Source organism: Podarcis muralis, chromosome 14 (genome assembly GCF_964188315.1).
Source record: "Podarcis muralis chromosome 14, rPodMur119.hap1.1, whole genome shotgun sequence".
Lineage (NCBI taxonomy): Eukaryota > Metazoa > Chordata > Lepidosauria > Squamata > Lacertidae > Podarcis > Podarcis muralis.
Window position 1 is genome coordinate 55,660,930 of NC_135668.1, and position 15,109 is coordinate 55,676,038.

Consider the following 15,109-nt stretch of genomic DNA (forward strand, 5'->3'; position numbering starts at 1 on the left):
AAGGCTCCAAAGCTCACCCCCAATAAGGGACTTTCTGAGATCAGAATGCGTCGAAATTAAGATAAGGGGGGGGGGGGGGAGGGAGGCACTAAAATGCAGCTTTCCAAAGATATTAAAGGAGCCCAAACACGTTTTTCATTCATGCAATAAGTGTTCCCCGCACGATCCAGAGACTCGAAGAATTGCTTTAGTTTCATGCTGCATTTGTTGTTTCTCAGCGGTCAAGCAGAGGTCTCTGTTGCTGCTGGAGAAAGGCAGTTCCCCAATCTTCTCTCCACCCCCAGCTCATGTGCCTGTTGCTATGTACGGAGTGGTACGTGGGGAAGGCTATGAGAATGTTATCAGACTCTACTGAATAGGCCTCGTTGCAGTCGGTGGCGAGCAACGCGCAACGGCCCCAGTGAGCCGACTGACTGGTGCGATCCTGATGCTCTAACCTCGAAGGCTGATGGTGATGTTAAGGCTGGAAGGAAAAGGTTAACACTGGGCACACATCTACTGAACCACCTTATATCCCTCCCTCCCTCCCTGTCTTCTGTGGAGGGATTTCAGATCATAATTCCTGCTGGTGGTGGTTCAAATACGAGTTTTCGCCCCAGGGCCTTGCATAGGTCCGGGCCAGGTAGATAATGTGCCCCCCCCTTTTTTATTACCCTGGGGATAACTGAAGTCTTAAAAATAAGTAAGTAAGTATATAAATAATTTTCACAAAAGTTATGCTGACAAATAATTTTATTTCAAGGCTTGAACCGTATCTGCATATAAAGACAAAATGGAAAATATAGATCAATATGCTGACCCACGCCCCCTTTGGAATCGGAGGCCCCGGCCAAGTGGCCCATATGGCCCCCCCTCTGTCTGGGCCTGCTTCGCCCCCAGTGTCAAGCAATGAACTTGCAGGCGTTTTGAAGTCCTGCTAGAAGGGATGCTGTCGGTCGGTCTAATGCGCCCGTTTATTCCCCCAAGTTGGTGGTGGGCGCATGTATCCCCCCCCCATTCCAGGATCCCACCTGTTACCACTTTCAGAGGAGCCTTCAAAAATAAAGACCTTCCTTATTAGAAGCCGGGGGTTTCCGGGGGCCCATAATGTTCTCAGCAGCCCTTCAAGGTCTCCCCGCTTTGCTGTGTCTTGGCAAATCCCGACAAGAGGGGAGGCGAGCGGGCAGGTGGGCAGGAAGCTGAGCTGAAGCCAGGAGTGAGATGAAGAAGGACGGGGGGGGGGCATCAACCCAAGGTTTAATCTGCTTGCCTCTCTCCTTCCCAAGCACTCTAGAAGACGGGTCTGGGGCTCCAGTGAATATCGGGAGCAAAAGGCAATCCTCCGATCTGGAAGTCCCATCCTTCCCTTCATGGGGAACCGGCGCTGTTACAGGTGCCTGCAATACTCGCTCCGCATTTGTAAGAAATAAATCTCCTCTGGATCTCCCTCCAAACACTCTAAAAACCAGCGGCGACAAAAAACATACCAGCAAGCTGAATATCTGGACAGGCTCGTCTAAACAAAATGATTTCAGCAGGCGCTTTCACTGTGCTCCTTTCGGCCCCTGCTGCTATTCAGATTGCTGGGGTGTTTTTTGTTCGTCGCTGGCTTTTAGTTTTTAAAACATAGTTTTTACTAATAATCTTACTGCTTTATTCTTTTTCCAAACTGCTTTGAGGTTTTCTACATGTACAGTAATGGAATAAATAAAATCAACCAATCTCCACAGAGTGGCCTTTGGTATAGCAGCGCCGGGCGGAAGGCAGGCAGCCAAGCAGCGTGGCTGTTCGATGCCTTCCAGGTAGACCGGGCAGGAGCCTGTTCCTTCGTTTAGGAGCGCTGCGCAGGCGGCAGGCAGGCAGGCAGGGCGGGGTGAATGTGGACACGAGGAGGCAGGCCGTTTCCTGCTTGCCTTCCAGGTAGACCGGGTAGGCGCCCCTCCCTTGGTTTAGCAGCGCCGTGCGCTAAGCAGGCAACCAAGCAGGGTGGCCTTCCGCTGCCTGCCTTCCAGGTAGACCGGGCAGGAGCCTGTACCTTTGTTTAGGAGCGCCAGGAAGGCGCCAGGCAGGTAAGCAAACCGAGGTCCGGCGCCCAGTAGAACGGCCAGCGGTTCCACTCCATACGCCAGGTAGTCCGCACAGCCGCGCTTTCCGGCAGGTAGACCGGGAAGTCCCACGATTTCGGAGGAAGACCGTGAAGACCATGCCTTTCCAGCCTCCCTCCGCCGACGAGTAGACCGGGCAGCGGCTCCAGGCCCGCCGACGAGTGGATTGGCGCCTCCCGGGTCCAAGGAGGGGAGACCGAGATGCCGTCTGTCCTCCGAGGTAGACCTGGAAGCCCCAGACCCTCAGGCGGGCAGGCTGGGGTGATCGGGGACGCATGGAGCCCACCGATCCTCCAGCGGGTCAACCGGAAAGCCTCCATTCCTCGGAGGTAGACCGGCAGGACCCAGCCCACACTTCCCCCCCCCCTCGGGCCGGTAGACCAGAGGGGAGCCGATGGCCGGGAAACCGTGCACCGCTTCCAACCCTCTCCCTTGGGGGTGTCCAGACCGGGGTGACCGTGGACGCGAGCAGCAGACTGGGCTTCGCCGGGTAGACCGGGAGGCTCCCCGTTCTCGGAAGGGGGCCGGTAAATCCCAGCCTACTCGGCGACTAGACCGTGGGACAGCGGTTCCTTTTGTCGCCGTCGGGTGGACCGAGGTCTACTGGATCCAAGGAGGGGCAGCCGGGAAGACTTCTGTCCTCCCAGGGAGACCGCGAAACCACAGCCTCCCCGGACGGCAGACCGGAATGCAGCGTTCGCAGGCGCGCCGCCGGGGAGACCGGGGCCCTCGCGTGTAGACTGGACGGTCGGCGGGCCTCTGGCTTATAGACCGGGGAGGACCAACCGCACCCGCCGGGGGGACCGCGAAGCCTTCCATGCATCCCTGCTTCCAACCCCGCCGTCAGCTTGAATGTCCGCGGGGACCGGGCAGCGGACAGACCTCCCTGTTACCATAAAGCACCAATGCTGCAGCAAGCAAAGGCTCCAGCAGCTCAGTCTGCTGCTTGTGGCTGGAAAGCTAGACAGGATGTTTGTAACTGTTGCCATGGAAACAAAGGGGCAGTCCATTCTGTACTGAGCACCGGATGTTAGCTCAGTGTGTGTGTGTCATATGACCTGTACTGGAAGTACTTGTGTGGAGTTTCTTCTTGCTGTTGTTGAGTGCAGACATGTTTCTCTGTACTGATATGAGAGACAGAAAATAAAAGATGTAAATAGTTTTTCTGTCTGCTTCTTTCCCCTCCCTGGGGGACACCAAAGGGGAGAGAGGAAGAACGGTGTGTTCCTCTCACACATCTGAGAAGAATCGCCGAGACCTCGCCTGCTTATCAGCAGAGGGAGACGCGGGGAGGTCGACAAGGAATATCTGCCGGTGCCTACGCTGTGGCACATTCCTCTGACCCGGGCAGAATTCCAACAGTGGCAGCCTTCGGATGGTTGCGATTCATCGGACATCTGCATGAGAGGCTGGTGAATCCTCCTCTGCTCCATGGAAGCCTGTTGTGAGAGGCTGATTCTCTGCAGCCAGAAGCTGACCAGAAGAAGCTGACAGCCAAGCCGATGCCCAAGGTATGAGATTTTATAAGGGCTTAAAAGTGTGAATGCAGATTGATTCATTCTCTGCTTCACGGAGAGCGTGTGTGGGAAAGCAGCTCCAACCTAGAAGAGGCCTGCATGCCAAGCATTTTTGTGGTTTCCTGTCCGAGGAAAGATATGCACTGTTGCTAAGCGACGTCCTTCAGTGAAGGAGGACTGGAAAGTTACTCGAGAGGGCTGGACGGTCAGTCTATGCCTCAGAGAGGCGAAAACAAAGTTTTGTTATGACTAGGTCCTCACGAACTGGTGGAAGGGACTTTCCAACGCAGCCAGTGTCAGAGCTGCCAGGTGCAAAGGAAGTAAACAAGCCAGCTATTGGATTTTAGAGGCTTGTGTTTTAGAGTCAATGCAAGGACTCAAAATGGATGCTAAGAAGGGGGGAGGCCTGCCTTCTCCACCCCTCCTGACCAATGACAATTATTCATCTTGGTCTGTAAAGATGAAGGCCCTGTTGCAGAATCAGAGACTGTTTGGGGTGATTGAGAACCCCATTCCTGCAGCACCAACGCGTGCTTGGGAGTCACAGGATGTGAAGGCTAGGACTGCTATAATTCTGTGCGTCTCAGATGATCAATTAGTGCATATTCAGCATTTGGAACATGCGCAAGAGGTTTGGGATACGCTGCGTACAACGCATCAGAGAGATGCCGGTTCTTCAGCGTTGCTGTATTTTGAGAAGTTGACCAATCTGAGATTAGCGCCTGATGGAGATGTTCAAGCGCACCTGACAGAAATGAAGTTTTTGCGTCAACAGATGGTGGAACGCAATTTTCGTCTACAGGAGGAAGTGTTTTGCTTCATGATGATAAACAGCCTGAATCGGACTTACAAATCCGTTGCCAGTCAGCTTGGTTCGCTACCGGCTCGAGACCTGACCGCGGAGAGAGTGTGTGCGGTGGTCCTGAACGAACACGACAGACTTGCTGCACTGGAAGTGAAGGACAGGGGGAGGCAAGAACAGAGTTCAAATCTTCCCACTGCTAATGCTACTGGAGAGCATGCTGTAGCATTGAGCGCCGTCAGATGCTATAATTGTGGACAGACTGGGCATCTACAGCGGAACTGTAGGAAGCCGCGACAGTCAAAAGGAGCCAAGAACAGCTCAGCAAAGCCTGAGGCATCAAGCAAAAGCCGTACCAAGTGCGAGGTGAAACCTGCAAAGGCGATGATGGCGAAAGGAACCACGCCAGATGTTGGGAACGCTTTCATAATCGATACGGGTGCAACGAAGCATCTCTGCCCACACAGACAACTGTTTTCGACGTTGAAGAAGCAAAGCTTCACTGTGAAACAAGCCAACGGTCAAGAACTGGAAGCGACCGGAATTGGAACTGTGTATCTTGAGAGTCTGAACTTGACTATAAGCGATGTTTACCTGGTTCCAGAACTGAGATTTAGTCTGCTGAGTGCTTCGCAGATTGCAAAGAAAGGACTAAAACTGTACTATGATGCTAAAAGATGCAAGATCTACAAAGATGGAGAACTGTTTCTTACTGCCAAAGAGAAAGATGGACTGTATTTGTTGACTTTTGATCAAAGTGATTACATGAAATGTAATTCTTTTGATTCTAACGAAATTTCTCTTGCAGGTATGACCAGAGTGAGCACCAGGAAGGTGACCAGCAAGGTCGACAGAGCTTTTCAGCGGGTGTATGCTGATGTGATTGGTCCTTTAGAACCATCTAGAGGTGGTGCAAAATATTACCTTTTGTGTGTTGATTGTTACACTAATTATTCTTGGGTTTATGTGATGAAGAAACCGCAAGAAACTTTAGAAAAGTTTCAGGAGTTTTGTGACAAGGTTAAAAGTATGCATGATGCTAACATTGATTGTCTTTTCACAGATGACAAGCCAATTTTTCTGTTACAGGATTTCCAGAAGTTCCTGGATGGAAAAGGGACAAGACACAAACTTGCTAGTTCTGAAGAAGCATGGAAGAAATGTGTCTGTGTTAGGGTGAACAAAGAATTGCAAAAGGGAATGCATGCGCAATTGCTTAGTTCACATTTACCACATGAATATTGGGCCGAATCGCTAGCGTCCTATCTTCATGTGTGGTTGAGAAAAGTCTCAACAGAGTTGGGATGTTCTCCTTTTGAGAAGCTGTTCAATAGAAAACCTTCTGTTGCCTATTTTAAGGTTTTCGGGTCTCATGTGAGAACAGAAGCTCCAAGTGGGGTAAAGAATGCCAGAGGCATTTTTGTGGGTTATGAAAAAGGTCTCTATAGAGTAGTTTTGTCTGAATCTGGTCAGGTGATTCTCACAAAATTTCTAGAGAGTGCTCCTGAACAGGAGAGAGTGATTGTTCACGCATATCCCACAGAGGATTCTGATGATTCTGATGATGATGAGTTTGATCTTATTGAGTTCAGTGGTACTGATGATGACAGCGATAGCTCAGACAGCTCAGTTGTAACAGTCATTGAGAGGAAATCTCAAATAATGACTAGACCCTCAGAAGAGAAGGATGAACCACTGATTAAGCTTAGTACTGGTTCTCCAGAGAGTTCAAAGGCTGAACCAGAAAGCAGAGAAGAGAAGCAACTCTTACGTAGGTCTGAGAGAGCAACGAAGGGTGTACCACCCAAGAGGTATTCAGAGGAGTTTGCTAACCTAGCATATGTTGCTGTTGTAAACGATCAAGGACAGATTGAAGCTGTGTCTGAGTCAGAGACAAAGGCACAACAGAGAGTTGTTAACCAAGGTAATGTGAAGTCACACAACCAGAGAGGTACATTGGTTAAACCAGTGGCGGGTAGTTCCAAGGGTGGAGCTGAAACAACAGGGGAATGTTATAAGTATAACAACTGTTTGTTTTCTTCTCTGGATGACGCTTTGCTTGCAGCAAGCATTGATACTTTAGGGGGAGTATGTTACCATAAAGCACCAATGCTGCAGCAAGCAAAGGCTCCAGCAGCTCAGTCTGCTGCTTGTGGCTGGAAAGCCAGACAGGATGTTTGTAACTGTTGCCATGGAAACAAAGGGGCAGTCCATTCTGTACTGAGCACCGGATGTTAGCTCAGTGTGTGTGTGTCATATGACCTGTACTGGAAGTACTTGTGTGGAGTTTCTTCTTGCTGTTGTTGAGTGCAGACATGTTTCTCTGTACTGATATGAGAGACAGAAAATAAAAGATGTAAATAGTTTTTCTGTCTGCTTCTTTCCCCTCCCTGGGGGACACCAAAGGGGAGAGAGGAAGAACGGTGTGTTCCTCTCACACATCTGAGAAGAATCGCCGAGACCTCGCCTGCTTATCAGCAGAGGGAGACGCGGGGAGGTCGACAAGGAATATCTGCCGGTGCCTACGCTGTGGCACATTCCTCTGACCCGGGCAGAATTCCAACACTCCCCGCGGTAGACCGGGAAAGCCTCCCGTCCTCTGAAGGGGACCGCCACGGCCCAACTTGGTGAGGATTTTTTAAAAAAATGGAAGCTGATGATCTGTGGTGTTATACTGAAGGCAGGCAAGGAACGGCCGCCCTGCCCTGCGCCGACCACACGGGGGCGCTCCTTAAGAAAGGGAGGGGTGCCTAGCCGTGCTATTCAGATTGCTGGGGTGTTTTTTGTTCGTCGCTGGCTTTTAGTTTTTTAAAATGTTTTTTACTAATAATCTTACGGCTTTATCTTTTTACAAACTGCTTTGAGGTTTTCTGCAATCAAGCGGGGTATACACGTACAGTAATTGAATAAATAAAATTAACCAATCTCTAGAGTGGCGTCTCCTTTTATTTGTGGAATGGAAATTTACTCTGCACGTGCTCAGGGACACTTTCACCATGCTGGTGGGAGGGGCGGTCTGCCGAGTAGGAGCCAATTTCTGGGGCCGACGTCCCTTCGCCCCACAGTAAAATATTTGTGGGGGGCGTCCGTCCCAAAAAGTTGATGGTCATTCATTGCTGTTCAAATGGTGCGCGCGCGCCATGTCTTGTGATCTATTAGGCGGGGCGGGACTTACCTGTCCCCATGAGTAGCCAAGGAATCAAGAAAAGAAAAAAATGCTGAACTAACTGACCGAGTCGCAGATGATTCAGCCCCCCCCCAATATAAATCCTGGCCACGCCCATGCCTCCCCCCCTCCATATTTATTCAAGTTGGCACCCGTGGTCTGCAGTAGCCAGCAGGCTCCGTTGCCTCTTCCGCTTAGCCATCTCTTTTCCTCCATAGCCTCCTCTATCCCCGCCAGGGACTCGATTCAGAGAATAGCAGGAAAGTACCGGGCTTCTATTCCAATAGTGGGAGGCGAGGAGAGACCACGATTTCGAACAGCAAGAAGTGAAAGTTCTTGTTAGATTTTTTTAAGAAGAGAAAGCGTTGGTTACTAAACCGCTCCTTTCTCACAGCATCATTATAAAGTTGAGGTGTTGCAGAATGTAAATGCATTTAAATTGTGTTGGTTGGTTTATTGATTAATCAGTTAGATGTTGGGCAGTTAATCAATCGATTTGCTAATCTCTTGGCAGCCCTGAGGGCAAGGGAGGAACACAGAAGGAGCTGAAACTGGCAAGGACCAGATGTCCTAAGGCCCAGAACCTTTACGGAGAGGGGGGAGTCTGCACCCTCCGAAGCCATACACCCCCCCAACATGACAGGGAACCTTCCTCACCCAACTCCCTTCCGCTCTGCAGCTCCGCCTCCAGGTTTTTCTGCATCCCTAAAGATTCCCCCACCTGAAGGCACCTGTTTTCCCCAACCAGTTTGTCTCTTCTACCACCACCCCCGCCCCAAACCTCCTTTTCTGCCGACACTGCTGCTCCTACTTCCATCCCTTTAGGTCCTGCATTTCAGCGCCTCTCTCGGTGTCCCTCAGTCTCCACAGTTTCCTTCCTGACACCCCCTGGCCACGAGCGCAAGGGTCTGCAGAACTGCTTCCAGCAGCCCGGTGCTGCTTCTCACATGAAAGCATTGTTAAGCCGGGGCGGCCGAAAGTGAGACCCATGCATCGGGGGGCGAGAGGGGTCAGCTTGGTGTCCATTCCACTCTTTACAACTTGAGTTTCCGGTAACAAAAAAGAAATAGTCTCTGAGCATGCGAGGAGTCACGTCTGTGCTGGTTCCAAGGCAGCTTGAGTTCCAGCAGTTCCTTGCTTTAGCAGCACCCCCGTGCCTGCCTGCCAGCCTGCCTGCGTGCCTGCCTTCCCCCAGGTAGACCGGGCAGGAGCCTGTTTAGCACGGCCGGCCAGCAGGCAGGCCGTCCGCTGCCTGCCTCTCCACCCCCCCCCCCGCGGTAGACCGGCTAGGCACCCCTCCATCTCTTTAGGAGCGCCACCGTGTGGCCGGAGCAGGGCAGGGCGGCCGTTCCTTGCCTGCCTTCTCCCAGGTAGAGCGGGTAGGCGCCGGTTCCTTGCTTTAGGAGCCCCCTCGTGTGGCCAGCATGGTAAGGGCAGGGCAGCCTTCCTCCTCCTCCTCCTCCGTCGTATCCCTATTGTTGTCATTATCGTCCGTGCGTGCGTTCGTTCGGTCGAAATGGGGGATGCGTGTTTGTGTGCCGGCCTGCCTGCCTGCCCGCCCGCCTCCCTCTCTCTCTCTCCGTGATCTATTTTGAGTCTGTCTCTCTCCCCCACCTGGGGGGGCGGGGTGGTTTCTGGGTGTGCGTGTGTGCGCGTTGGAGTGATGTTTTGTGTCCATCTCTCTGTCCCTGTCTGTCTCTCCTGCACACAAGCACATGCTGTCTTTGAGTGTATGCTACTGTGAGAGAGAAATTTTGTGCCCTTCTCTCCCCCCCCCCGCAAACGAGTGTTTTTGTGTGTGTGAGAGAGAGATAGAGATTTTGTTTCTGCCTGCCCGCCTGCCTGCCTCTCTCTCTCTCTCTCAATCTCTCTCCCCCTCCCTCCCTCCGCAAACAATCAAGTGTGTGTGAGAGCGCACGAGCGCTTTTGTGCTTGTCTTTCTGTATCCCTTTTACAGATGGGTAGCCGTGTTGGTCTGCCATAGTCAAAACAAAAAATTTTTTTTCCTTCCAGTAGCACCTTAAAGACCAACTAAGTTAGTTCTTGGTATGAGCTTTCGTGTGCATGCACACTTCTTCAGATACTTTCAGTATCTGAAGAAGTGTGCATGCACACGAAAGCTCATACCAAGAACAAAATTTTGTTGTTTTTTCTGTATCCCTGTGTCTCTGCATGCTCCCCCTCCCGCAAAGGAACGCCCGCCCGCCAAGACTTTTCTCCCTTGCCGTCCCTGCAAGGACGAACGCACGCCTGCCCGCCCGCCCTCACCCGTCCCCTCCATCGCCTACCTGCTGCACTGCCGCCAAGCGGCAGTCTACAAAGTCACCGAGTTCTACGGCAGCTGTCGCCACAAACCCCACCCTGACGATGTCCTTACAGCGACTGGGTAGACCTGGAGGCGCCATAGGGGGCGCGGGCCGGTAGACCGGGAAGCCCTACACTCTAATAGGCAAGCCGCAGACCCCCCCGGCAGGTAGACCGGAGGGGCGCCAAGGGCAGGGAGACCGGGCAACGCTGCCAGCCCCCGGCGGGTAGACCGGGCTTCCCAAGGTCCGGCGCCCAGTAGACCGGGCAGCGGTTCCGCGCCGTATCCCAGATAGTCCGGCAGAGTCGCGCTTCAAGTTGGTCAGATCGGGAAGCAGGCCGGCCAGCAGACGTGGACCTGGAAGCCCCAGAACCTCCAGCGAGCAGGCATGCAGGGAGGCAGGCATGCAGGCGAGCAGGCAGGCCAACCGTCCCCTGCCTTCCTTCCAGATAGACCGGGCAGAAGCCTTTCCCTTTGTTTAGGAACGACGGGCAGGCTCCAGGGAGGCAGGCAGACCGGGAGGCAGCGGTCGCAGGCCCGCCGCCGGAAAAACCGGGACCCTCGCGTGTAGACTGGGCGGTCGGCGGGCGTCTGGCGGGAAGAGCGGGGAGGACCAACCACACCCGCCAGGGGAACCGGTAAGCCTTCCATCCGTCCGTCCGTCCTCCCAAGTGGAACGGAAAGCCCCAGGCGCCTCGGCCAGACGGAGAACGGCCGCTGCTTCCAGCCCCGCCGTCAGCTTGACTTTCAGAGGGGACCGGGCAGCGGACAAACCTCCCAGCGGTAGACCGGGAAAGCCTTCCGTCCCCGGAAGGGGACCGCCACGTCCCAGCTTTGCTGGCCAGTAGTGGACGCGAGGAGAGCCGCCAGCGGCTGCAGGAAGAACGGGCCACGCTGCCGGCCCCTCCGGCGGGGAGCTAGACCCGGCCTTCCCCCAGGAAAACGTCCAGCGCTTCCGCTCCTTCCTCCGGGAAGACCGGCCAAGCCACCGCCGCTTGCCGGCCGGTAGACCGGGTCCACCGGCAACCTCCCCTGGACCGGGCAGGGGCCAGACCCACACAGACGCCCGGAAGCCTGCCCTTCTCCGTCCTTCCTAGCCTCCGCCAACAGCTCTCGCCTCGCCTCCGTCCGTCACCCAGAAGCAGAGGGCGGGCGCCGGGAACAGTCTACCACCGACCCGGCGCCTGGGTAGACCGGCACGACCGGGGAGCCGCGGAGCCTCTTGCCGGAGTGAGCTTGCTGCGTCTGGACGCCAGGGGCTTCCGAGACGCCGGCCTGTCGCGGCGCCGGCGCCCTGGCTCATGGGTAGACCGGCACGACCGGGGAGCCACGGAGCCTCTTGCCGGAGTGAGCCTTCCGCGTCTGGCCGCCAGGGGCTTCCGAGACGCCGGTCTCTCGCGGCGCCGGCGCCGGTGCCCGAGACGCCGTCCGCTCTCGCCGGGCAAGGACGGCATGCGCGCGGAGATTTCTGGCGACAGGGTTTTCAGGACCCTCTGGAGAACCGCAGACGACCCAACCGCGCTCCCCGGCCAGTGTGGACCCACGGCGGGGGCAGGCGCGGCGTCTGACGCGGTACTTCTGGTTGAACCGAAGACGACCCAACCGCGCTCCCCGGCCAGTGTAGACCCACGGCGGGGGTAGGCGCGGCGTCCGACGCGGTTCTTCCGGGGGGAACCGAAGACGACCCAACCGCGCTCCACGGCCAGTGTAGACCCATGGCGCGGGGCAGGCGCGGCGTCCGACCCGGTTCCCTCGGAGCAGCGGTGAGCAGCCTCCTTCTCCGATCCCGTGCCACCGGCCTTTGGGTCTCTGCCGGGAGAGGGGCGGCGAGGTGGGAGAGCGGCTGGCGGCGGGCTGCGATCCCGGCTCCAGGACCTGCGACCCTCGAGCGGCCCCTGTGCTCCCGTGGCCGTGGCAGCGTTTCCCAGCTTCTCGCGGGAGTGAGGGTGGGGACTGCCCCGCGGTGGGGCGGACCCCGCGCTTGGTAGTGTGGACAGGGCCCACGTCGCTATCCGAGTCCGGGACCGGACGCATTCGGGATGGCACTCTGCGGGCCGGCCGGCGGTCGGTGTTCAGGCGGAGCGGCAGCCTCCCCTTCCCCGCGTCCGTCCGGCATTTGAGCGCCCGGCAGGTAGACCGGGCTTACCGAGGTCGAAATTGAAAGTGGACCGCCAGCGTTTCTCCGTGGAGCGGCGCCTCCCGAGCCCAAGGAGGGTAGACCGGTAAACCCTTTCTCCTCCGAGGTAGACCTGGAAGCCCTAGGCCCTGCGACGAGCAGGCAGGCAGGCACAGCCGTTCCTGCAAGTCGGTATACCGGGAAGCCTCCCGTTCTCTGAGGAAGACCAGCAAAGGGCCAGCTTATGACATCCCTGCGAGTAGAAGCGTCGGACAGCGGTTCCAGGGTCCTGTTCAGGTGGAGCGGCGCCTCTCGGCCCCAAGGAGGGCAGACCTAGAAGCCACAGCCCCTCCGCCTTGTAGACGGGTGTGAGGTGACCGAGGGAAGCGGTGAGTAGCCTTGGTAGACGTCAGGCCGACCGGGAAGCCTCTCGTTCTCGCAGGTAGACCGGCAGGACCCAGCCTCCACGGCAGTAGAGCCCAGGGCCGGGAGACCGGGCACCGCTGCCAGCCCCGGGCCAGACCGGGGTGACTGTGGACGCGAGAAGCAGACTGGGCCTTCGGTCGGTAGACCGGGAGTCCCCCTTGTTCTCTGAAGGGGCACGGCAAGGCCCATCCTCCCCACTCGGCAGACCGCGGTGACTCCGCTCGCAGGCCCTGCCGCCGCCGGGAGGACCGGGGCCCTCGCGAGTAGACCGGGCGGTCGGCGGGCCTCCGGCGGGTAGACCGGGGAGGACCGGGAAGCCCCAGCCGCCTCGTCCGGGCGAAGAACGGGGGGACCGGCAGCGGACAGACCTCCCAGCGGTAGACCGGGAAAGCCTTCCGTCCTCTGAAAGGGACCGCCACGTCCCAGCTTCCCTGGCCAGCAGTGGACGCGAGGAGAGCCGCCAGCGGCCGCAGGAAGAACGGGCCATGCTGCCGGCCCCTCCAACCGGCGGGGAGCTAGACCCGGCCGCCCCCTAGGAAAACGGCCAGCGCTTCCCCTCCTTCCGCCGAGAAGACCGGCCCACCCGCCACCGCTTGCCGGCCGGTAGACCGGGGCCACCGGCAACCTCTTGCCCCTGTACCGGGTAGGGGCTGGACCCACACAGCCGCCCGGAAGCCTGCCCTTCTCCGGCCTTCGCAGGCGCGGCGTCTGACGCGGTTCCCTCGGAGAAGCGGTGATCAGCCTCCTTCTCCGATCCCGTGCCACCGGCCTTCGGGTCTCTGCCGGGAGAGGGGCGGCGAGGTGGGAGAGCGGCTGGCGGCGGGCTGCGATCCCGGCTCCAGGACCTGCGACCCTCGAGCGGCCCCTGTGCTCCCGTGGCCGCGGCAGCGTTTCCCAGCTTCTCGCGGGAGTGAGGGTGGGGACTTCCCCGCGGTGGGGCGGACCCCGCGTTCGATAGTGGGGACAGGGCCCACGTCGCTATCCCCCTGTCCTTTCGGGCAGCGACAGTCGCGTCGGGGAGTGCCCTCCGCGGGCCGGCCGGAGACCGGTGTTCAGGCGGAGTGGAAGCCTCCCCTTCACCGCGTCCGTCCCGCGTTCCGTTGCCTTCGTTTAGCGACCCGATCCAGGCGCGGTGCCCGCTCCTAGGCGGGCCGGTAGACCGGAGGGAAGCCGAGGGCCGGGAGACCGGGCAACGCCGCCAGCCCCTCCGAGTCGACTGGGAAGCCTCTCTTCCTCGTAGGTAGACCGGCAAGACCCACCCTCCACTCCCAGCAGACTGGAGGGGGGCTCAGGGCCGGGAGAACGGGCACTGCTGCCAGCCCCCTCCCTCGGTGGCGGTCCAGACCAGGGGGACCTTGGACGCGAGAAGCAGACTGGCCCTTTGGTGGGTAGACCGGGAGGCCCCCTATTTTCGGAAGGGGGCTAGCGAGGCCCAGCCTCCCCATCCGGCAGACTGTGGGACAGCGTCCGCAGTCCCGCCCACTGCCGGGATGACCGGGGCCCTCGCCAGTAGACCGGGCGGACGGTGGGCCTCCGGCGGGTAGACTGGGGAGGACCATCCACCCATACGCACGACGGTCGTGGGGACCGGAGAGCGGACTGACCTCCCAGCGGTAGACCGGGAAAGCCTTCTGTCCCTGTCCCAGCTTGCCTGGCCATTAGTACACATAGAGAGCTGCCAGGCGCCGCAAGAAGAATCAGCCACGCTTCTGGCATCTCCGGCATGGAGCTACACCCGGCCTCCTAAGCGAAGTGGACCTGAAAGCCCCATGCTCTCGTCTCACCTCTGTCCGTCACCTAGAAGGAAGAGGGCAGGCGCCGGGAACGCTCTACTGCCACCCCAGCACCGCCCCACATGAGGGGACCATGGTGCTGGAGGAAAAGAATGGACCCCTAGACACTAGATCGCTGAGAAAGAGAAGGCTGCTTCTGGAATAAAATGGGTGTAACCAAACTCCAACATCATGCTGGCTGAGTCAACCCATAGTAGTGCAGCGCCTGCCGCCCCCGCCCAACTCCACTCCCTGACCCTCAGTGCCGCGGCCTAAGCGCCTGGTACAGCATGGCCGAGACAGGTGAGCTTGGGGCGCTGGAGGTCGGAAATCCAACAGGCCCAGAGCCCCCTACTCAGCCTTTTCCCCGATGTGGTGGAGGAAATGCCCCCTGGCCCGGTTCTTATAATTCCGTATCAATATCACGTAATACGTTTCTCAACTGCAGGATGTATTGTATCAGATAATTATTATTGATTTCTAGACTACTGACCTGCCTGGTAGGGTCGGCGTAAAGAAATACCATCCTGATCATTCTTATTATGACATTTACTGGTGCCTTGCTTCCCGTCCCCCATTGGGGACTGATAAAAACGAGAGCGGCTGAGACCAAATGGCAAACCGCAATCCTCGCCGGGTCAGACTAGATGACCCCCAGGCCCCTCACCCTTCCGCTGCAGGACTCAACGGGAGCTTCACATTGGAGCTGAGCCACGGCGGCCACATTGTCCCCCTGTGGTGAAGCTCTGCCTCGTCCTCTGGCGCCTGGCGCCCCCTGCTGGCCTACACCTGAAGAGTCCGTGGCGCTTTCCAGGTGGGTCTTGGGCTCCTCTCTCTCCCTGGCCAGCTCCTTCTCCAGAGCATGTCAAGAGCGCTGCCTCCCTCTCCACAGGTGACCTTCTCCTCAGTGGCGAGCGTGGC